The sequence below is a fragment of the Cherax quadricarinatus genome, chromosome 18 (genome assembly GCF_038502225.1).
Source record: "Cherax quadricarinatus isolate ZL_2023a chromosome 18, ASM3850222v1, whole genome shotgun sequence".
NCBI lineage: Eukaryota > Metazoa > Arthropoda > Malacostraca > Decapoda > Parastacidae > Cherax > Cherax quadricarinatus.
Window position 1 is genome coordinate 18,386,481 of NC_091309.1, and position 24,282 is coordinate 18,410,762.

A 24,282-nucleotide genomic window follows, 5' to 3' on the forward strand; every position below is an offset into this window, starting at 1 on the left:
TCTTTATTCAGGAAACGTTTCGCCACACAGTGGCTTCATCAGTCCAATACAAAGAGGAAGGCGTAAGGAGAGGAGGAGAATGAGGTAATCAGTCCCTCAACCTGGAGTCGATGTGTTCAGTCCATCAATCTTGTAGAATGTACAGCATAGGGCCGTAGACGTGGCTTATATACTGTAGTGAGGTGACGTGAAGCAGGTGGAGGCGGGGTCATAGTGGTACCATCCACTAGTCGAAGTAGGTCTTCGTCCAAAGGTTGAACAAGTGTTGAAGAATTCTTTGTAACAAGACCCCATGATGCTGCAGTGTCTGACAGTTGTGATGAATGGTTTGAAAAACCGACAAGTTGAAGATTGAGACACTTATGCAGCATATGGGAATCTTTATTCAGGAAACGTTTCGCCACACAGTGGCTTCATCAGTCCAATACAAAGAGGAAGGCGTAAGGAGAGGAGGAGAATGAGGTAATCAGTCCCTCAACCTGGAGTCGATGTGTTCAGTCCATCAATCTTGTAGAATGTACAGCATAGGGCCGTAGACGTGGCTTATATACTGTAGTGAGGTGACGTGAAGCAGGTGGAGGCGGGGTCATAGTGGTACCATCCACTAGTCGAAGTAGGTCTTCGTCCAAAGGTTGAACAAGTGTTGAAGAATTCTTTGTAACAAGACCCCATGATGCTGCAGTGTCTGACAGTTGTGATGAATGGTTTGAAAAACCGACAAGTTGAAGATTGAGACACTTATGCAGCATATGGGAATCTTTATTCAGGAAACGTTTCGCCACACAGTGGCTTCATCAGTCCAATACAAAGAGGAAGGCGTAAGGAGAGGAGGAGAATGAGGTAATCAGTCCCTCAACCTGGAGTCGATGTGTTCAGTCCATCAATCTTGTAGAATGTACAGCATAGGGCCGTAGACGTGGCTTATATACTGTAGTGAGGTGACGTGAAGCAGGTGGAGGCGGGGTCATAGTGGTACCATCCACTAGTCGAAGTAGGTCTTCGTCCAAAGGTTGAACAAGTGTTGAAGAATTCTTTGTAACAAGACCCCATGATGCTGCAGTGTCTGACAGTTGTGATGAATGGTTTGAAAAACCATAAGTGTCTCAATCTTCAACTTGTCGGTTTTTCAAACCATTCATCACAACTGTCAGACACTGCAGCATCATGGGGTCTTGTTACAAAGAATTCTTCAACACTTGTTCAACCTTTGGACGAAGACCTACTTCGACTAGTGGATGGTACCACTATGACCCCGCCTCCACCTGCTTCACGTCACCTCACTACAGTATATAAGCCACGTCTACGGCCCTATGCTGTACATTCTACAAGATTGATGGACTGAACACATCGACTCCAGGTTGAGGGACTGATTACCTCATTCTCCTCCTCTCCTTACGCCTTCCTCTTTGTATTGGACTGATGAAGCCACTGTGTGGCGAAACGTTTCCTGAATAAAGATTCCCATATGCTGCATAAGTGTCTCAATCTTCAACTTGTCGGTTTTTCAAACCATTCATCACAACTGTCAGACACTGCAGCATCATGGGGTCTTGTTACAAAGAATTCTTCAACACTTGTTCAACCTTTGGACGAAGACCTACTTCGACTAGTGGATGGTACCACTATGACCCCGCCTCCACCTGCTTCACGTCACCTCACTACAGTATATAAGCCACGTCTACGGCCCTATGCTGTACATTCTACAAGATTGATGGACTGAACACATCGACTCCAGGTTGAGGGACTGATTACCTCATTCTCCTCCTCTCCTTACGCCTTCCTCTTTGTATTGGACTGATGAAGCCACTGTGTGGCGAAACGTTTCCTGAATAAAGATTCCCATATGCTGCATAAGTGTCTCAATCTTCAACTTGTCGGTTTTTCAAACCATTCATCACAACTGTCAGACACTGCAGCATCATGGGGTCTTGTTACAAAGAATTCTTCAACACTTGTTCAACCTTTGGACGAAGACCTACTTCGACTAGTGGATGGTACCACTATGACCCCGCCTCCACCTGCTTCACGTCACCTCACTACAGTATATAAGCCACGTCTACGGCCCTATGCTGTACATTCTACAAGATTGATGGACTGAACACATCGACTCCAGGTTGAGGGACTGATTACCTCATTCTCCTCCTCTCCTTACGCCTTCCTCTTTGTATTGGACTGATGAAGCCACTGTGTGGCGAAACGTTTCCTGAATAAAGATTCCCATATGCTGCATAAGTGTCTCAATCTTCAACTTGTCGGTTTTTCAAACCATTCATCACAACTGTCAGACACTGCAGCATCATGGGGTCTTGTTACAAAGAATTCTTCAACACTTGTTCAACCTTTGGACGAAGACCTACTTCGACTAGTGGATGGTACCACTATGACCCCGCCTCCACCTGCTTCACGTCACCTCACTACAGTATATAAGCCACGTCTACGGCCCTATGCTGTACATTCTACAAGATTGATGGACTGAACACATCGACTCCAGGTTGAGGGACTGATTACCTCATTCTCCTCCTCTCCTTACGCCTTCCTCTTTGTATTGGACTGATGAAGCCACTGTGTGGCGAAACGTTTCCTGAATAAAGATTCCCATATGCTGCATAAGTGTCTCAATCTTCAACTTGTCGGTTTTTCAAACCATTCATCACAACTGTCAGACACTGCAGCATCATGGGGTCTTGTTACAAAGAATTCTTCAACACTTGTTCAACCTTTGGACGAAGACCTACTTCGACTAGTGGATGGTACCACTATGACCCCGCCTCCACCTGCTTCACGTCACCTCACTACAGTATATAAGCCACGTCTACGGCCCTATGCTGTACATTCTACAAGATTGATGGACTGAACACATCGACTCCAGGTTGAGGGACTGATTACCTCATTCTCCTCCTCTCCTTACGCCTTCCTCTTTGTATTGGACTGATGAAGCCACTGTGTGGCGAAACGTTTCCTGAATAAAGATTCCCATATGCTGCATAAGTGTCTCAATCTTCCACCCTAGGTTGTGAAGTGAAGCTGCATCACGGCATGATAAAGTGAACACCACACTGATGAGGTGGTCACTGAACACTGGTATAAATCACTGGGTCCTGCCTCACTCTCTCCCTCCAGGGATAATCTAATCTTTCTAAATTTTTAATACACGTTAGAGTAGTTTTTCTATTACATTATCATGGCCCTGTGCTAGTCCCGCAGGGACTAGCACAGTTGCCCTTCCCTTCCGAGGAAGGGAAGGGAAGGGCAACTATCACCAGATGAAAACTTTATCAGCATCAAGGCTTAATCAGGTCAAGACATTCCGTAGGTTCGAGCCTATAGCGTTACATATACACTTATCTAGTAAAAGTTTTATTATTAATATTATTCATGGCGATGTCGTACATCTGCCGGGATCATTGTTTGAGGAATGTGAGGTACCGTATTTTCCGCCATATAAAGTACATCACAAAAGTATGATAATGGTATAACAGTAATCATACTCAAGGGTTAATTACCCTCTTACTTTACGCTAACGCGTAACCCTTAACCCTAACTTTGAGCATATAAGGCGCAGGTCCATTTTTCAAGACTTTGTTAGGAAAAAAGGCGCACCTTATATGCCGGGAAATACGGTAATGAATTTTGAACCAAAAATAGGACAGCTCCAGTTCCCTGGATTAAAAGCCCTTCATCAGCACTGAGACAAACCTCTGAAGGGCCTCTGACACGTAGATACGTCGAATAACAACATAAATAGAAATTCGACAAAGACGCAAATTGCCGGCGGGAAAAACCAGGGAGACAGACTACACAGCCGTGGTGGCTGGTGGCGGCTTAACGAGGAGGCCCTTGGACGCCCACCGCTCGTAATTGTGGCAATCACCACCTGGGACGAGACAACCTCAACCCCATCTCCCCCCCCCCCAGCACTTGATCTTACCTAACCTAATGTCATTTTTTATTTCTACACACAGCTGAATGTACAGCCATTTTGATAGGTTGTTAGTAATAGACGCAAAATACCAGACGTGCATTCAGCTATCTGTGGCCAGCTGGAGACCACCTGAAGCCTGAATATGACTTCAAGCTAGATAAAAAATATTTGCTGTAATTTCATGCATTTATGTTACTTGAAAAAACAGAAGTGAGTGGCTTCAAGCGTGTGACGTGGCGATCCTAAAACAGCTGCTGCAACGATGTACCACTTCTCCAGACTGCCTTATACCGCGTGACCTGGCGGTAGAGAGACAGCTGCTGCAACGATGTACCACTTCTCCAGACTGCCTTATAACGCGTGACCTGGCGGTAGAGACAGCTGCTGCAACGACGTACCACTTCTCCACACTGCCTTATAACGCGTGACCTGGCGGTAGAGAGACAGCTGCTGCAACGACGTACCACTTCTCCAGACTGCCTTATAACGCGTGACCTGGCGGTAGAGACAGCTGCTGCAACGACGTACCACTTCTCCACACTGCCTTATAACGCGTGACCTGGCGGTAGAGACAGCTGCTGCAACGACGTACCACTTCTCCACACTGCCTTATAACGCGTGACCTGGCGGTAGAGAGACAGCTGCTGCAACGATGTACCACATCTCCAGACTGCCTTATAACGCGTGACCTGGCGGTAGAGAGACAGCTGCTGCAACGATGTACCACTTCTCCACACTGCCTTATAACGCGTGACCTGGCGGTAGAGAGACAGCTGCTGCAACGATGTACCACTTCTCCACACTGCCTTATAACGCGTGACCTGGCGGTAGAGACAGCTGCTGCAACGATGTACCACTTCTCCAGACTGCCTTATAACGCGTGACCTGGCGGTAGAGACAGCTGCTGCAACGATGTACCACTTCTCCACACTGCCTTATAACGCGTGACCTGGCGGTAGAGAGACAGCCGCTGCAACGATGTACCACTTCTCCACACTGCCTTATAACGCGTGACCTGGCGGTAGAGAGACAGCTGCTGCAACGATGTACCACTTCTCCAGACTGCCTTATAACGCGTGACCTGGCGGTAGAGAGACAGCTGCTGCAACGATGTACCACTTCTCCACACTGCCTTATAACGCGTGACCTGGCGGTAGAGAGACAGCTGCTGCAACGATGTACCACTTCTCCAGACTGCCTTATAACGCGTGACCTGGCGGTAGAGAGACAGCTGCTGCAACGATGTACCACTTCTCCAGACTGCCTTATAACGCGTGACCTGGCGGTAGAGAGACAGCTGCTGCAACGATGTACCACTTCTCCAGACTGCCTTATACCGCGTGACCTGGCGGTAGAGAGACAGCTGCTGCAACGATGTACCACTTCTCCAGACTGCCTTATACCGCGTGACCTGGCGGTAGAGAGACAGCTGCTGCAACGATGTACCACTTCTCCACACTGCCTTATACCGCGTGACCTGGCGGTAGAGAGACAGCTGCTGCAACGATGTACCACTTCTCCAGACTGCCTTATACCGCGTGACCTTGCGGTAGAGAGACAGCTGCTTCAACGATGTACCACTTCTCCAGACTGCCTTATACCGCGTGACCTGGCGGTAGAGAGAGAGCTGCTGCAACGATGTACCACTTCTCCACACTGCCTTATACCGCGTGACCTGGCGGTAGAGAGACAGCTGCTTCAACGATGTACCACTTCTCCGGACTGCCTTATACCGCGTGACCTGGCGGTAGAGAGACAGCTGCTTCAACGACGTACCACTTCTCCACACTGCCTTATACCGCGTGACCTGGCGGTAGAGAGACAGCTGCTGCAACGATGTACCACTTCTCCAGACTGCCTTATACCGCGTGACCTGGCGGTAGAGAGACAGCTGCTGCAACGATGTACCACTTCTCCAGACTGCCTTATACCGCGTGACCTGGCGGTAGAGAGACAGCTGCTGCAACGATGTACCACTTCTCCAGACTGCCTTATAACGCGTGACCTGGCGGTAGAGAGACAGCTGCTGCAACGATGTACCACTTCTCCACACTGCCTTATAACGCGTGACCTGGCGGTAGAGAGACAGCTGCTGCAACGATGTACCACTTCTCCACACTGCCTTATAACGCGTGACCTGGCGGTAGAGAGACAGCTGCTGCAACGATGTACCACTTCTCCACATTGCCTTATAATTAATACTAAATCCATGAATTGTTTTTTTTACATGGAGGTTGTGAGAGCCACCAACTGTGAGTCAGTGGCGGGTTTTAATGGAGAACACCCAACACCAACAGCAGCAGCCACTCTCGCTCCTTTAAACAGCTACACTCGTTTATGAATTCTCCTCACACTGACTCCTAGCGTGGAAAGGACAGGAGCTAGAGCTGATCTCTGCCTGCTGCTGAGGTCAGGTAATCACCGTCTCCAAGTAAAAACATTTCCTAGATAAGAACATCAAATATGGCCCTCCTGGGAGAGGTGGGTTTCATATCCCCTCACGCCTATGATTTCATACAATGGTTTATTATGAATCTTCAGCACACACAAATATATATATATATATATATATATATATATATATATATATATATATATATATATATATAATATAAAATGGGGCTGGCTGAGACCGGAAGGGGGAGGAAGAGAAAACTCTGATTTTATATAAAATTTTGCCTGGCGAATATTTTCACCTACATTCACTGCTGAGGTACAATACAACTATCCTCAGACAGAGAGACTGCGATATCTCGCACGTTCTTTTGCCCTCGTTCGTTCTGTCTTGGTTTTCAGAGTAAAATTCGTATTTCTACTAGTTCAAGGAAAACTAACTTTATTCACGTTCAAAAATTATATTCTGCCTTGTCTGTACATTTATAAAGCATGAATCTCAACATATTTTTTTTGCTGTGCCAACAGGCGGTGTAAACTTGTTTCTATCAGTGAAACACAAAATTTTCATTTGTTTATATTCCTACACATGAGATACGAATGAAAATTCTCGAAGCATTCGCATAGGCGTTCAATGCATGAGTTATTATTATTATTATTATTTATATGAATTACTGAACATTTCGGGATCATACAGCACACTGGGAATGGAAGGGAATCAGATTTGATCCAAGGAAACTGGAGGGTAGCTTTAAGCCTCTGAATCAACCGGCATCAAGAAGCTTACCCTCAAGGGAATGTTTCATACAGTGTAGACTACATTTTCTTTTCAATATATTTTGTCTTCCTCCCATAACTGCATCTTGAGAGTAAACTTAACAATGATTACATATATATACATATATATACTTCCCATCTCCAGGACTCAAGTCCGGCCTGCCGGTTTCCTTGAATCCCTTCATAAATGTTACTTTGCTCACACTCCCACAGCACATCAAGTATTCAGAACCATTTGTCTCCATTCGCTCCTATCAAATACGCTCACGCACGCTTGCTGGAAGTCCAAGCCCCTCGCACACATAACCTCCTTTACCCCGTCCCTCCAACCCTTCCTAGGCCGACCCCTACCCCGCCTTCCCTCCACTACAGATTTATACACTCTCGAAGTCATTCTGTTTTGTTCCAGTCTCTCTACATGTCCGAACCACCTCAACAACCCCTCCTCAGCCCTCTGGATAATAGTTTTGGTAATCCCACACCTTCTCCTAATTTCCAAACTACGAATTCTCTGCATTATATTCACATCACACATTGTCCTCAGACATGATATCTCCACTGCCTCCAGCCTTCTCCTCATTGCAACATTCATCACCCATGCTTCACACCCATACTAGAGTGTTGGTACAATTATACTCTTATACATTCCCCTCTTTGCTTCCATGGACAAAGTCCTTTGTCTCCACAGACTCCTAAGTGAACCACTCACCCTCTTCTCCTTATCAATTCTGTGATTCACCTCATCCTTCAGAGACCCATCTGTTGACACGTCCACTCCTAAATATCTGAATACATTCACCTCCTCCATACTCTCTCCCTCCAATCTGATATCCAATCTTTCGTCACCTAATCTTTTTATGCTCATAACCTTACTCTTTCCTATATTCGCTTTTAATTTTCTTCTTTTACATACCCTACCAAATTCATCAACCAACCTTTGCAACTTCTCTTCAGAATCTCCCAAAAGCACAGTGTCATCAGCAAAAAGCAACTGTGACAACTCCCACTTTGTTTTTTATTCTTTATCTTTTAACTCCACATCTCTTGCCAAGACCCTAGCATTCACTTCTCTTACAATTCTATCTATAAATATATTGAACAACCACAGACATCACACATCCTTGTCTAAGACCTACTTTTACTGGGAAATAATCTCCCTCTCTCCTACATACTCTAACCTGAGCCTAACTGTCCTCGTAAAAACTCTTCACTGCTTCCAGTAACCTACCACCTATACCATATACCTGCAACATCTGCCACATTACCCCCCTACCCACCCTGTCATATGCCTTCTCCAAATCCATAAATGCCACAAAAACCTCTTTACCCTTATCTAAATACTGTTCACGTATGTTTCACTGTAAACACTTGGTCCACACACCCCCTACCTTTCCTAAAGCCTCCTTGTTCATCTGCTATCCTACTCTCTGTCTTACTCTCAATTCTTTCAATAATAACTCTACCATACACTTTACCAGGTATACTCAACAGACTTATTCCCCTATAATTTTTGCGCTCTCTTTTACCCCCTTTGCCTTTATACAAAGGAACTATGCATGCTCTCTGCCAATCCCTAGGTACCTTACCATCTTCCATACATTTAGTAAATAATAGCACCAACCACTCCAAAACTATATCCCCACCTACTTTTAACATTTCTCTCTTTATCCCATCAATCCCAGTTGCTTTACCCTCTTTCATTTTACCCACTGCCTCACGAACTTCCCCCACACTCACAAATGGTTCTTCCTCACTCCTACAAGATGTTATTCCTCCTTGCCCTACACACGAAATCACAGCTTCCCTATCTTCATCAACATTTAACAATTCCTGAAAATACTCCACCTCTAACTCTCCATTTAATAACTCTCCTCTCCTATTTTTAACTGTCAATTCCATTTGTTCCCTAGGCTTCCTCAACTTATTTATCTCACTCCAAAACTTTTTCTTATTTTCAACAAAATTTGTTGATAACATCTCACCCACTCTCTCAATTGCTCTCTTTTTACATTGCTTCACCACTCTCTTAACCTCTTTTTCTCTCCATATACTCTTCCCTCCTTGCATCACTTCTACTTTGTAAAAACCTCTCATATGCTATCTTTTCTCCCTTACTACTCTCTTTACAGCATCATTAGACCAATCGCTCTTCTTCCCTCCCGCACCCACTTTCCTGTAACCACAAACTTTTGCTGAACACTCAAACACTACATTCTTAAACCTACCCCATACATCTTCGACCCCATTGCCTATACTCTCACTAGCCCATCTATCCTCCAATAGTTGTTTATATCTTACCCTAACTGCCTTCTCTTTCAGTTCATAAACCTTCACCTCTCTCTTACTTGCTGCTTCTATTTTCCTTGTATCGCATCTATCTTTTACTCTCACTGTAGCTACAACTAGAAAGTGATCTGATATATCTGTGGCCCCTCTATAAACATGTACATCCTGAAGTATATTCAGCACTCTTTTTATCTACCAATACATAGTCCAACAAACTACTGTCATTACGCCCTACATCATATCTTGTATACTTATTTACCCCTCAAGGAGGGGTGTTAATGTTGCAGTTTTATAACTGTAGTGTAAAGCACCCCTGTGGCAAGACAGTGATGGAATGAATGATGAAGAAAGTTTTTCTTTTTCGGGACACCCTGCCTTGGTGGGAATCGGCCGATGTGTTATATAAAGTCTTAACATATCTAAACGTATAAGAGAAAATTTTAGAAAGGACTTAATTTTAAATGAGTTCTTGCTAACTGACCAGTTTAGCATTTCACGTTTTTACGCAAGTGTATACGACGACTCATGTTATTCAACAATTGTTTTAATGTCACTTCTGACATGCTGTCTAGTGTACGCTGAATGTTGGCCTGTAGCTCTTCCAGTCTATGAAGCTGATATGAACACACAGTTCTTTAACCAAAAAAAAAAAAAATGATCACTGAAACAAAGAAAAGCAATAGGCTGCCTTACTGTATGCATTCTCCATCCTGTACGTTCCTTTTCAAACAAACCGTATATATAATGCAGCATTCAGCAGTTCAGTAAATTCAATAGAATGTTTCAATATTCTGCATTATTTGCAGGATTTTGAAATGAGAAAAATCTATTTTCAATTTACCAATTCAATCAACGCAGAATATTCACTGACATGAAACATTAATCAGGCTCTGTCCTCTGTTAAAAATGTATGCATTTTATTTGAAACATATAAGATTTTCAAATGTCAAGCCATTTCCGTATGCCAGATCTTCGCAGAGTAACAAAATTTAATTAACAATCATCCTATCTGCTAAATCCTATTTTCTGCCCACTGAAAAACTGCACGGAAATGAGAAATGCGAGATGTGGAAAAAAAACCTGAGACGAGTCGAGAACAGATGGTCGAGAATACATCGCACAACTTAGTGCCTGACGCCCACCAGAGGTTTTCCCTAGGCACATATATCCTTCATGCCTTCACCGACGCGAGTAGCCTCACTAGTCCAGCAATCCAGGGGGTGAACCTGGAACTGTTGGGTCCACTGGAACAGTGTCTGGGAATGAGTTTGGTGAGCAAACGTACACACGGTGGGAAAGTTCAAAGCTGGTGATGTGGACATCACCCGCTCTCTTGTTACGATGAGTGTTGCGATGCTTCACTAACCGAATTAAGCCTGAATGCCTTCCACATCCCCCCCCCAGGCGCTGTATAATCCTCCGGGTTTAGCGCTTCCCCTTGATTAACATAACATTCACTAACACCAGTACCAAAATGTTTTCTTTTCATTGTGTGAACATGTCAAACGTGGCATTCCATCTCCAATGTGTCAACCTTCATGTTATGCTTTGGAAAGCTGCAGATATGCAACACTGACCAACTGTGGACATATGTTCATTGGCTGGAAAAATTGCCCTGTACCTGTCTTCAGTTCTGGACGTGTACCCCCCCCCCCACCTCCGCCAGCACTGCTCAAGTTTATCTCATTCAACTTCAGGATCAAAGGGTATGTCTTCAAAAGAGACGCAAGTGTTTTACAGCTGAAATATCATGCACAAACTATTGACACTGCCCAGATACAGAGCGATGTAATAACTTTACCAGAGTTCCTCTGGAAGATGAAGATGACGATGAGTGAGAAGCTATAAAGTCCTTTATATTCCTTTTATTTTTGTAATCTTCATTTTTTACCTAAGTTGAATATGGCTTGGTACCCTCATTCCTATAATCCATATTTAATTTTTTTAACTTACTCAGTAACCAGCTTGACAATCTTTAATGAAATAGGGTTCACTCATCGCCTGTCTTTGGGGACTGTTTACCATATATGTTTCTTTTACATTTCGACCAGTTTTGTAGCTATTTCATATTTATAGTTATAGTTTTTGTATGACAGCAAAATATTTGTCTTGAAAACTAAAAACAATGTAAGTTCAACATCAGCATGCAAGACTAGGTTGCAACATTCTGCATCATGTTAAACTTGAATATGTGCGCATCTTGAATGCGATGCTAAGAAGCTAAACTTAAGAAAAAATCTTCCTGGTGAATTTGCAATGGCCAAAAATTTACTCACTGTATAAGAAAATATAGATTTAAAAATCATATTAGGCGCTAAGTTATGGCCGAAAACTATGTAAGTGGGACCTCCACGGTAACCCTTCCTATAAAACACTGTTGGAGCTGAGTGTAGAGAAGATAAACGTTAGCGGTGTTCTCTTGAATTTATTTTAAAGACAAGTTACCTAGTGCACGTAGGTACAGCGTTAGGTCATAAAGGTAATGTGTAGTAATGGAGTAGTGTGGACCTTGTCCAGACAAGGGGTATACTTCGCCGAGGGCCTTGTAAGATAGTCTCTAGTGCGACACTCTTTACCTGGATAAAGGTGACGTCCACTGCTGAGAGGCATGAGCTGGTTTAGCACCAGTACCGTAAAACATAAAAGTGGCACGCTATTTAAGGTGTAATAGTAGTTGTTGTAATATATTCAGAGCACTTTGGCCGTGTGGATAACACTGCTTACAACCATAAAAAAAATATACAAAGAAACACAATCACACAATTTAAAAAAGGCGAAAATTAACAGAATAAACTACGAACATAAACACTAAAGACAAATAAATGCTGTTATATTAAGTTAAAATAGCCAATATCAACTGAAAACCCATTATATTATTGTCATAAGATTCCCCTGAAACCTCCCAGAGATCTCTACAGGCATCCTGATAATTATAAAAACAATGACAAAGGCGAAAAAAACACAAGGCGTGAGCCTCAATTTTTCCTTGATAAGCCATTATTTAGACTAATAGTCCCAGTTCTAGTCTCCATATTACAGTATTTCCTGTCCAGTCTGAAAGCGGGTCGCGGGGACGATAATCTCCCCTAGATTCACTAATAGGTATAACACGTGTAAGGCATTTCACCTATAATCACTGGCTCTACAGGTGTGGCGCTGCCACTTTTGACCAGGTGAGTCTGGTCACTACCAGGTTAATACAGGTAACCTCACTGTAACTGACGAAATTCCTGAATTTACTGACTACATACACTGCCTGAGAACCCTTAGACACGTGTAATTATAATAACCATTGCACTCACACCAGGGCAGTAAGGAAGGGGGAGGGGAAGCTTAATTAAGGGTGACTGATGCGAAGACAAGGGTGAGGGAGTGAAGAGAGGGTCGAGGGAGAGTGATATACCTTTGATAAGTTCCGAGAGCTTTTCTACTCTCAGAGCCCGGCCTTGGGCCAGGCTTGGCTCAGGAAGAGTGAAGAGAGGAGTGACGGAGAATGAAGACAGTGAAGTGGTGAAAGAGAATGAAGAGAGGGGAGAAGGAGAGTAAAGAGAGGGGTGAAGTAGAGTGAGGAGAGGGGTGAGGGAGAGTGACGACAGAAAGAGTGAAGAGAGAGAGTGAAGATAAATTGAGTGACGTGAGGGTGTGTAATATTAGGCAGAGAATGGAGGGATAATCCGTGCTGAGTGAGGATATGGAAAAGAGGATGAGGAAAGAGAGTTGATGAGTAGTAAAGAATAAGGAGGGAAGGGTGCTGAATGAGGAAAGAGAAAAGAGAAAGGGGAATAAAAGATTAACAGGGAAGAGGTAGTGATGGTGGTGGTGGCGGGGTATTGTGTTGGTGGTGGTGATGGTGGTTGTAGTCGTAAAGGCAATGGGGCAAGTAAGTTTATTCAGGTATAAGTATACATAAATACAGTTACACAAATTATCATACATAGCAGCATATGTGTAGATTACCTAGGATTACTCAAGAAATCAGACAAAGGTGGTTGTGTTGGCGAAAGAGGGAGCGGTTGTAGTATTGATGGATGTGATGGTGGTGGTGAGAACTGCAGTAGTAGTGACAACAATGTATGAACGCCCTAGTTCCTTGAGGCTCGTACGTTTCTTGATACCTCCTCTCGTGTAGGCACTCTGTCATCTTGAAGGCTCAATTTGTCTGCGTGTTGTTGCCTAGCAGTGGCTGGTGTTTGGCGCTTCACAGGTTCCTCAGAAGGAGAGTTGTTCATCTGGGGTCGGCCATTAAGACTGCGGAGCACGCAATAATCCGCTTCTCTTGGCTCACTTGTTTCTCTTGACGACGCTGCAAACCTCGCTCGAAGAATCTGGTCGTCAGCGTCATCTTCAGTCCTCTGAAACTCATGTGGTGTTTCCCACTGGGTTGCATCATTATGTACAGTTCAGATTTATCTTATTAAGCATTATTTCCAAAGCTAACCACTAGTGCACTGACCAAGTCTTCTCAGTGGTACCCTGGCATTCCCTATGCCTATTACTAAAACAAGTCAGTCTCCGTATGGTACTTTGGTATTTACGAAGTTAATTCTCAACATAAGATCAGACACTTACCAGATCCATTCCCGAAGAAGGACAGTCAGGTCCACCACATGATCATGCCATTTCCCAAGTCTAGTCTCACTAGAGGAAACTAGATCTCCCATCCTTCCGTGGCGCTTCACCTCAAACCTTTTAACCCAACAGGTATCAGAGCAGTTGCCGGTGTGAGCAAAAAGAAGCCAACGACTCCCTGACCACTGATGTCCCACCAACCAGGACCCTGGGGAAACCCCTCCGCCCACTCCGGTTCCATGGCGATGCCCCAGTAAAGCTATAATCAGATTAAACCCCAGTGCAGGCTTGGGAGTAATTGGAGCTGGAATGCATACTATTTCCCTTAGGACTGAATGGAAGAGAAGAGGTGTTTGAGAGACTGAAAAGGATATGAGAGAGAGAGAGAGAGTGAGAGAGAGTGAGAGAGAGAGAGAGAGAGAGAGAGAGAGAGAGAGAGAGAGAGAGAGAGAGAGAGAGAGTGAGAGAGTGAGAGAGTGAGAGTGAGAGTGAGAGAGTGAGAGAATGAGAGAGTGAGAGAGTGAGAGTGAGTGAGAGAGAGAGAGAGAAACTGTAACCCAAATGTGGTAACAAATCAGCTTTACAGAAGTTATGAGGAAGAGAGGAGCGGTGGTGGTGTTGGTAGATGTAGGTGAGGCGGAGGTATTAATTGTATCTCGAATATAAATAAATATAACATATTTTCTGAGGTATCGAGAGAAACGAGGAGTGAATAAAAAATACATATACTGTACATTAATAAGTTACCCCCTCTGGATGAGTGAATATCGAGTGTATATATGGAGACAGTCTGGGAAAAACTATCGTGAAAAAAGGAGATTGCATTACGGAACTTAAGGAAGATAAACAGTGGTTATCGAGCCTAGAGGCTAGTGTCAGCAGTGAGAGGCACACTACTGTGGCTAGTGTCAGCAGTGAGAGGCACACTACTGTGGCTAGTGTCAGCAGTGAGAGGCACACTACTGTGGCTAGTGTCAGCAGTGAGAGGCACACTACTGTGGCTAGTGTCAGCAGTGAGAGGCACACTACTGTGGCTAGTGTCACCAGTGAGAGGCACACTACTGTGGCTAGTGTCACCAGTGAGAGGCACACTACTGTGGCTAGTGTCAGCAGTGAGAGGCACACTACTGTGGCTAGTGTCACCAGTGAGAGGCACACTACTGTGGCTAGTGTCACCAGTGAGAGGCACACTACTGTGGCTAGTGTCAGCAGTGAGAGGCACACTACTGTGGCTAGTGTCACCAGTGAGAGGCACACTACTGTGGCTAGTGTCACCAGTGAGAGGCACACTACTGTGGCTAGTGTCAGCAGTGAGAGGCACACTACTGTGGCTAGTGTCACCAGTGAGAGGCACACTACTGTGGCTAGTGTCAGCAGTGAGAGGCACACTACTGTGGCTAGTGTCACCAGTGAGAGGCACACTACTGTGGCTAGTGTCACCAGTGAGAGGCACACTACTGTGGCTAGTGTCACCAGTGAGAGGCACACTACTGTGGCTAGTGTCACCAGTGAGAGGCATACTCCTGTGGCTAGTGTCAGCAGTGAGAGGCACACTCCTGTGGCTAGTGTCAGCAGTGAGGCATACTCCTATGGTTAATGTCAGCAGCGAGAGGCACACTCCTGTGGCTAGTGTCAGCAGTGAGAGGCACACTCCTGTGGCTAGTGTCAGCAGTGAGAGGCATATTTCTGTGGCTAGTGTCAGCAGTGAGAGGCACACTCCTGTTGCAAGTGTCAGCAGTGAGGCATACTCCTATGGTTAGTGTCAGCAGTGAGAGGCACACTCCTGTGGCTAATGTCAGCAGGGAGGCATACTCCTATGGTTAGTGTCAGAAGTGAGAGGCACACTCCTGTGGCTAGTGTCAGCAGTGAGGCATACTCCTATGGTTAGTGTCAGCAGTGAGAGGCACACTCCTGTTGCTAGTGTCAGCAGTGAGGCATACTCCTATGATTAGTGTCAGCAGTGAGAGGCACACTCGTGTGGCTAGTGTCAGCAGTGAGAGGCACACTCCTGTGGCTAGTGTCAGCAGTGAGAGGCACACTCCTGTGGCTAGTGTCAGCAGTGAGAGGCATACTCCTGTGGCTAGTGTCAGCAGTGAGAGGCACACTCCTTTGGCTAATGTCAGCAATGAAAGGTACACTCTTGTGGCTAGTGTCAGCAGTGAGAAGCATACTCCTGTGGGTAGTGTCAGCAGTGAGAGGCACATTCCTGTGGTTAGTGTCAGCAGTGAGAGGCATACTCCTGTGGCTAGTGTCAGCAACAAGAGGCATACTCCTGTGGTTAGTGTGCCTGTAGCTAGTGTCAGCAGTGAGAGGCATACTCCTGTGGCTAGTGTCAGCAGTGAGAGGCACACTCATGTGGCAAGTGTCAGCAGTGAGAGGCACACTCCTGTGGCTAATGTCAGCAGTGAGAGGCACACTCCTGTGGCTAGTGTCAGCAATGAAAGGTACACTCCTGTTGCTAGTGTCAGCAGTGAGAGGCATACTCCTGTGGGTAGTGTCAGCAGTGAGAGGCACATTCCTGTAGTTAGTGTCAGCAGTGAGAGGCATACTCCTGTGGCTAGTGTCAGCAACAAGAGGCATACTCCTGTGGTTAGTGTGCCTGTAGCTAGTGTCAGCAGTGAGAGGCATACTCCTGTGGCTAGTGTCAGCAGTGAGAGGCACACTCATGTGGCAAGTGTCAGCAGTGAGAGGCACACTCCTGTGGCTAATGTCAGCAGTGAGAGGCACACTCCTGTGGCTAGTGTCAGCAATGAAAGGTACACTCTTGTGGCTAATGTCAGCAGTGAGAAGCACACTCCTGTGGCTGGTGTCAGCAATGAAAGGTACACTCCTGTGGCTAGTGTCAGCAGTGAGAGGCACATTCCTGTGGTTAGTGTCAGCAGTGAGAGGCACATTCCTGTGGTTAGTGTCAGCAGTGAGAGGCATACTCCTGTGGTTAGTGTCAGCGGTGAGAGGCACACTCCTGTGACTAGTGTGAGCAGTGAGAGGCACACTCCTGTGGCTAGTGTCAGCAGTGAGAGGCACACTCTTGTGGCTAGTGTCAGCAGTGAGAGGCGGTCACCTGTGTTTAGTATTAGCAGTGAGAGGCACACACCTTTGGCTAGTGTCAGCAGTGAGAGGCACACATGTGGCTAGTGTCAGCAGTGAGATATACACACGTGGTTAATATCAGCAGTGGCAGGCACACACCTGTAGCCAGTGTCAGAAATACACACGTGGTTAATGTCAGCAGTGAGAGGCACAGACATGTTGCTAGTGTCAGCACCGAGATGTATACACATGTGGCTAGTGTAAGCAGTGAGATTTACACACATAGTTAGCACCGCTGGTAGCAACTACCAGCAGTGAGAGGCACACACCTGAAGCTACTACCAGCAGTGAGAGGCACACACCTGAAGCTACTACCAGCAGTGAGAGGCACACACCTGAAGCTACTACCAGCAGTGAGAGGCACACACCTGAAGCTACTACCAGCAGTGAGAGGCACACACTTGTAGCTGCTACCAGCAGTGAGAGGCACACACTTGTAGCTGCTACCAGCAGTGAGAGGCACACACTTGTAGCTGCTACCAGCAGTGAGAGGTACACACTTGTAGCTGCTACCAGCAGTGAGAGGCACACACTTGTAGCTGCTACCAGCAGTGAGAGGCACACACTTGTAGCTGCTACCAGCAGTGAGAGGCACACACTTGTAGCTGCTACCAGCAGTGAGAGGCACACACTTGTAGCTGCTACCAGCAGTGAGAGGCACACACTTGTAGCTGCTACCAGCAGTGAGAGGCACACACTTGTAGCTGCTACCAGCAGTGAGAGGTACACACTTGTAGCTACTACCAGCAGTGAGAGGCACACACTTGTAGCTACTACCAGCATGAGAGGCACACACTCGTAGCTACTACCAGCAGTGAGAGACGCACACCTGTAGCTACTACCAGCGGTGAGAGGCACACACTTGTAGCTACTAGCAGCAGTGAGAGGCACACACCTGTAGCTACTACCAGCAGTGTGAGGCACACCTGTAGCTATTACCAGCAGTGAGAGGCACACACCTGTAGCTGCTACCAGCAGTGAGGCACACACCTGTTATACTACCATCTGTGAGAGGCACACACTTGTAGCTACTACCAGCTGTGAGAGGCATACACCTGTAGCTACTACCAGCAGTGAGAGGCACACACCTGACAGTGCCACCAGCAAACACACTGACAGCCACTAAAGTGATTACACTGACAACCACACCAGCGATCACCCTGACTAGTAATCACACTGACAGTCATATCAGTAATCACACTGATAGCCACATCAACAACCACACTGTTAGGAACATCAACTACACTGAAAGTCACAACCACATTGACAGCCACATCGGTAACAAAAATATCAGCTACACTGACAGTCATACCAGCAAATACACTGACAACCACACCAAAGGCATCAACATCAATATCGACAACATGAACTACACTAAGGTCACAACCACACTGACAGTCCAATCAGTAACAACAATGGCAGCTACACTGACAGTGTTACACTCCAAGTATTGTAACCACTATTTCCTTCTTTTTAGAGCATAACAACTTTGGTCAGAGAGGTTAGGGTAATAATAGTGATCCTCCGGAATGCCTAATTTTAATTAAGTATATTCATAATACAACAAAGGCCAGAAATAATATACGAATTATCGTATATAAGTTAAGAATGCATGTTTGTTCTATATTATCCAAAATATATATAAGGCTTTCATAACAGACGATTAGGAGGAGATCCTAGATATAACATATATATAAATGGAGATTGCTTTAATGTATAAAGTCTTCTTTCTCAATTGGAAGCAGTCAGAATAAAACAGAATATGTCCAGGCCGGCTAATAAACCTTGGCCAGTTACCAGAGACGAGCAGGAGTGTTCTCGTTGGCTGCTACTTCTTCACTCCTCGTCCCTCAACCTTGAGCATACAGGTAAAGTGGGTCACGTGACGTGACTCTGAAAGTCCCACATTGATCCAGCCTACATATCCAGGCAGTTCTACATAAATCCTTATAATAGGGACCTTTATTATTGTGCCTCCGTAAGCCTCTAATAATACGTCTAGCCGGGGTTCATTACTAGTAGGTAACTTTACCAGGTTTGATCTTAATAAAGAGAGATAGCTGCCAGTATCTCGAAAGGTCGTGATGTTTACTAACCTCTCTTTACATAGTCCGAACTTCTCCTGGGAAAAGTAGGGTTCCATAGCTACTCGGACCTTTTCTTCTGAAGCACTGTCGTGGTAAAGTCATCTATTAGACGGTCTGCTAGACGAGGCCTGGAAAGGTAAAGATTCATCATCCAGAGTTTCATACTTCCGAGAGGAATTTATTACCTGAGTAGGATATCTCCCTCTTGGTTGGGTTTTATCTTCCCGCTGTTTATGCCAACACTGGGACTGTCTATGACCTAACTTTTTACAAAAAAGGCACAATGGTAATTGATCTTTAGGGTAATGCCTGGAGAAAGAGCCGTTCGTCACCTGTTTTTTTTCTGAAAACACCTTGAAAGGTTCGCCAGCTGGAGCTTTCCTAGTAGTCAATCTTTAACTAAAACCTTGGGAGGTAGATTTCTTTTCCGGGGCCTTAGACATTTCTGTGGTTATAGCATGGGAAATTTCAAAGTGATCTGCGTGGGCAGAAGTATCTAACAAGTTAGTAGTAGGAAATGTCAAAAGATAAGTATGAACCCTCTCTGGAAAATATTTAAAAAGGTCTTCATGCAACATCAGCTGGGAAAGTGACTCGACTGAGGCGGCTCCCGCGGCCCTACGCCAACGCTCGAAAGCAGAGAGCTTTTCCCTGGCAAAGTCCACCCAAGACTGCTGAGGATATTTCTTCAGAGTTCTAAACATCTTCAAGTAACTGACAGGTAATAAATCGTAAGCTTTCAGAAGACAATCTTTTACCTGAGTATAATCAGAATATTGTTCAAAAGGTAAGTTTGCAGTTATGGTTTGAGCTTTTCCTATTAAAGATGAATGTATTAAAGCAGCCCAATATTTAGGAGGCCATTGCATCACCTTCGCCTGATTTTCGAAGGCCTCGAAAAATGAATCTAAATTATCCTCAGTAAATTTAGGCATCAAAGAGGCTGCTTTACTAAGGTCAAATGAAGGGATTGTATACATATTACTCGATTCTCTTTTCTTCCTCAGTACTTCCCGTTCATAAAGCAAAGATTCACGTTCAAAATTCTCCCTTTTTAATTTTCTCTGGGCTTCTACAAAGGAGGTTTGAAGCGATAAAATACGTTCTAGACGTTCGAAATTCTCCTTAGATTGAATAGTAGTCAAAAGGGCTAAAGAGATTTGAGGTGGAACGTGTTCATCATCCAATAGGACTTCCTCTTGTTCTGTTTCAAAAACATCTGTAAAGGGTTTACCTGGAACCGTTTCTTTAGCCTGATGGAGTTCTGTTCCCCATATAGTCCTTGGAGATGGAATTGGAGTCGTTGTAGCAGCGTAGCGTTTCCGAGTATCGGGAAGGTCATGTCCGTCGTCTCCAGTAGGGGTTGTTAGCATCGTAGTTTCGGCCTCGGGTGTCTGTAGTAAAGAATTGAAAAAGGAAGGAATATCTGCTTCTCCATTCTCAGTCTCTGGATCCTGCTCATCTGGAAAAAGGACATTCTGTATCATACATCTGACTGTCTGGGCAGTGAAATGCCTGTCGTATTTTATGCCCAAGCTTCGTGCTAATTGCCAACAAGATTGAAGCTTCAAATTCTGTAATCTCTCCTTTGTTATATCTTCAAACCTCTCTGCCATTTCTACATTCATTTTAAAGGAAATTCAGTGTTATGCTCCCGGACAGGCCCCCACTTGTTACACTCCAAGTATTGTAACCACTATTTCCTTCTTTTTAGAGCATAACAACTTTGGTCAGAGAGGTTAGGGTAATAATAGTGATCCTCCGGAATGCCTAATTTTAATTAAGTATATTCATAATACAACAAAGGCCAGAAATAATATACGAATTATCGTATATAAGTTAAGAATGCATGTTTGTTCTATATTATCCAAAATATATATAAGGCTTTCATAACAGACGATTAGGAGGAGATCCTAGATATAACATATATATAAATGGAGATTACTTTAATGTATAAAGTCTTCTTTCCCAATTGGAAGCAGTCAGAATAAAACAGAATATGTCCAGGCCGGCTAATAAACCTTGGCCAGTTACCAGAGACGAGCAGGAGTGTTCTCGTTGGCTGCTACTTCTTCACTCCTCGTCCCTCAACCTTCAGCATACAGGTAAAGTGGGTCACGTGACGTGACTCACCAACACTCAGTATAGTTGAACATAAAGGGGGGGGGGAAGGGGGGTATAACCATCGAACATCACGGCTAACCATACACCGGCACACCGGGCGGCAGGCAGGTTACTATACCTCCAATTAAACTTATCATGGCCATATTAACAATTATGATTTATGTAACAAGAATGAGCCTTAATAATACAAGGACGTTCATTTCCAATTTAGCTATTAAAGGAAATAACCGCAATGTAATATTAAAGGAAGGTTAACCATAGGGGCATGACAACAGTCACACCAACAACTACACTGACAGCCACAGTGACAGCCACACTAACATCCAAACATGAAAGAGAGAGTATAATTGTCCTTGCAAATTGAGGATGAGGATGAAAGCTCTGGCGGAATGGGTAAAGGAATGTGCCAAGGACGACTGGTAGTGTCTCCTTGGTCGGTGGTCTTCACGGACGCTGATTAGTGTCGTCTGCCACGACAATTTGCCAACTCAAACGAGCCAGGAAGGACCCAAGCCTGCCACTTGTCTGGTAGTGGTCGCCTTCTTCACTTACATGGGTCTGTGACACATTTAACAGGTATCTTCAACGATCTCCTACATGTCTTACAAGTTGTTGTATCAATTACATAGCAATATAAATTAAAATAGCGAAATACTAAACTACACACACACACACAATAATGTACATACATGTATGCCGTGCCGAATAGGTAACACTTTATATTTTGGCTCAATTAGCAACGCTATTCTTGCCGAATAAGGCAAGCGAAAGTTTGTATATGTAATAAGTTCGCAAAAATCGTTCTGAACCTAACGAAAAAAAATATATTTCACTGTGCTTGTTTATTACTAAATTATTGTAAATTTATCTAAACTATATTTAGCTGGATTAGGCTAAATTAAATTGCGCTTGTTATAATAAGGTTAGGTAAATTTCCTAAGGTTCTTTTGGTACAAAATTATTAATTTTTACATTAACATAAATGAAAAAAATATATCTTTAAATGTATAAGAGAAATTTTTTGAAATGACTTAATTTTAAATGAGTTCTTGCTAACTAACCAGTTTTACCTATTCGGCACGACATATATTAATATATGCCCATACACGCACACGCGCGCGCCAAGAAATCAAAGCCCAAAGATTTGCAACAAGACTAGTCCCAGAGCTAAGAGGTATGTCTTATGAGGAGGAGAGGTTAAGGGAATTCAACCTGATGACACTAGAGAATAGGGGGATATGATAACGATGTATAAAATACTAGGTGAAATTGACAAGGTGGATAAGGACAGGATGTTTCAGAGATGGGACACAGCAACAAAGGGCCACAACTGGAAGTTGAAAACTCAGATGAGTCACAAGGATGTTAGGAAGTATTTCTTCAGTCATAGAGTTTTCAGGAAGTGGAACAGTGAAGAGAGTGATGTAGCGGAGGCAGGATCCATACATATATTTAAGAAGAGATACGATAAAGCTTATGAAGCAGGGAGAGTGTGGACATAGTAGCGCCCAGCGAAGAGGCGAGACCAGGAGCTGCGACTCGACTCATGCAACCACAAACAGGTGAGTACATAAACACACACATTAGGCAGATGCCATCTTTCCAACTGAATGTCAGATCTTGAGGAAAGATAGAGGGAATACACAGGGCAGAGGAGTTTCACTGCTCATCAAAAGCCAGTTGAGGTTTGAGGAGTTGAAAGGAGGGGACAGAGAGACTACATAGTTGTAACACTTCAGACTGGGGGTCCCAAGATGGTGATTGCAGTGATGTATAACCCACCGCAGAGTAGCAGGAGGCCAAGACAAGAATGTGATGAAAGCAACAGAGCAATGGCTGATACACTAGCTGAGGTGGCAAGAAGGGCCCACGTGGGCAGAGCAAAGTTACTAGTTGTGGGTGACTTCAATCACAAGGAAATTTACTGGAAAAACTTCGAACCACATGGGGGACCAGAAACGTGGAGGTGTTACTGGAAAATCGCATGTATCAACATTTTAGGGACTCTACCAGAGAGAGAGAGAGAGAGAGAGAGAGAGAGAGAGAGAGAGAGAGAGAGAGAGTGAGAGTGAGAGTGAGAGTGAGAGTGAGAGTGAGAGTGAGAGTGTGAGAGTGAGAGTGAGAGTGTGAGAGTGAGAGTGAGAGTGAGAGAGAGAGACAGACAGACAGAGACAGAGAAAGGAGAGGACGAACCAGCAAAACTGGCCCTGATATTCATCTTGAGTAGTTCAGCCAATGAGGCCATCATATATGCAAGGCCTCTTGGAGCTAGAGATCACGTGATCCTGAGCTTCGAATACATAGTAGAGTTACAAGTGGAGAGAGAAAAAGAAAGAGCAGAACGGGAGAAGCCTAACTACAGAAGTGGGGACTACACAGGCATGAGGAATTTCCTGCACGAGGTTCAGTGGGAAAGAAAACCAGTTGGAAAATCAGTAAATGAAATGATGGAATACGTGACAATGAAATACAAGGAGGCAGAGGATAAGTTCGTTCCCAAGGGCATCAGAAATAATGGGAAGACTACAACGAGCCATTGGTTCACCAAGAGGCGCAGAGAGGACAAGACTAACTGAGCTACAGAATGAAAAAAAAAAGAATAGAAGACAAAGGACCCAGGAAAAATAAGGAGATTAGTCGAAGAATCAGAAACGAATATACACAGATAAGGAGAAAGGCGCAGCGGCAATACGAAAATGACATGGCATCAAAAACTAAGTATGACCCGAAGCTATTATATAGCCACATCAGGAGGAAAACAACAGTCAAGAACAAGGTAATCAAGCTGAGGAAGGAAGGCGGGTAGTTCACAGGAAACGACCGAGAAGTATGTGAAGAGCTTAACATGAGATTTTCAGTGAAGACAGAAAGTATTCCGGAAAGCCAGAATGCTGGGGTACACCAACAAGTGCTGGACACAATACACACAACCGAGGAGGAAGTGAAGTGGCGGCTAAGCGAACCAGATACCTCAAAGGCGGTGGGTCCGGACATCATCTCTCCGTGGGTCCTGAGGGAGCAGAGGCGCTGTGT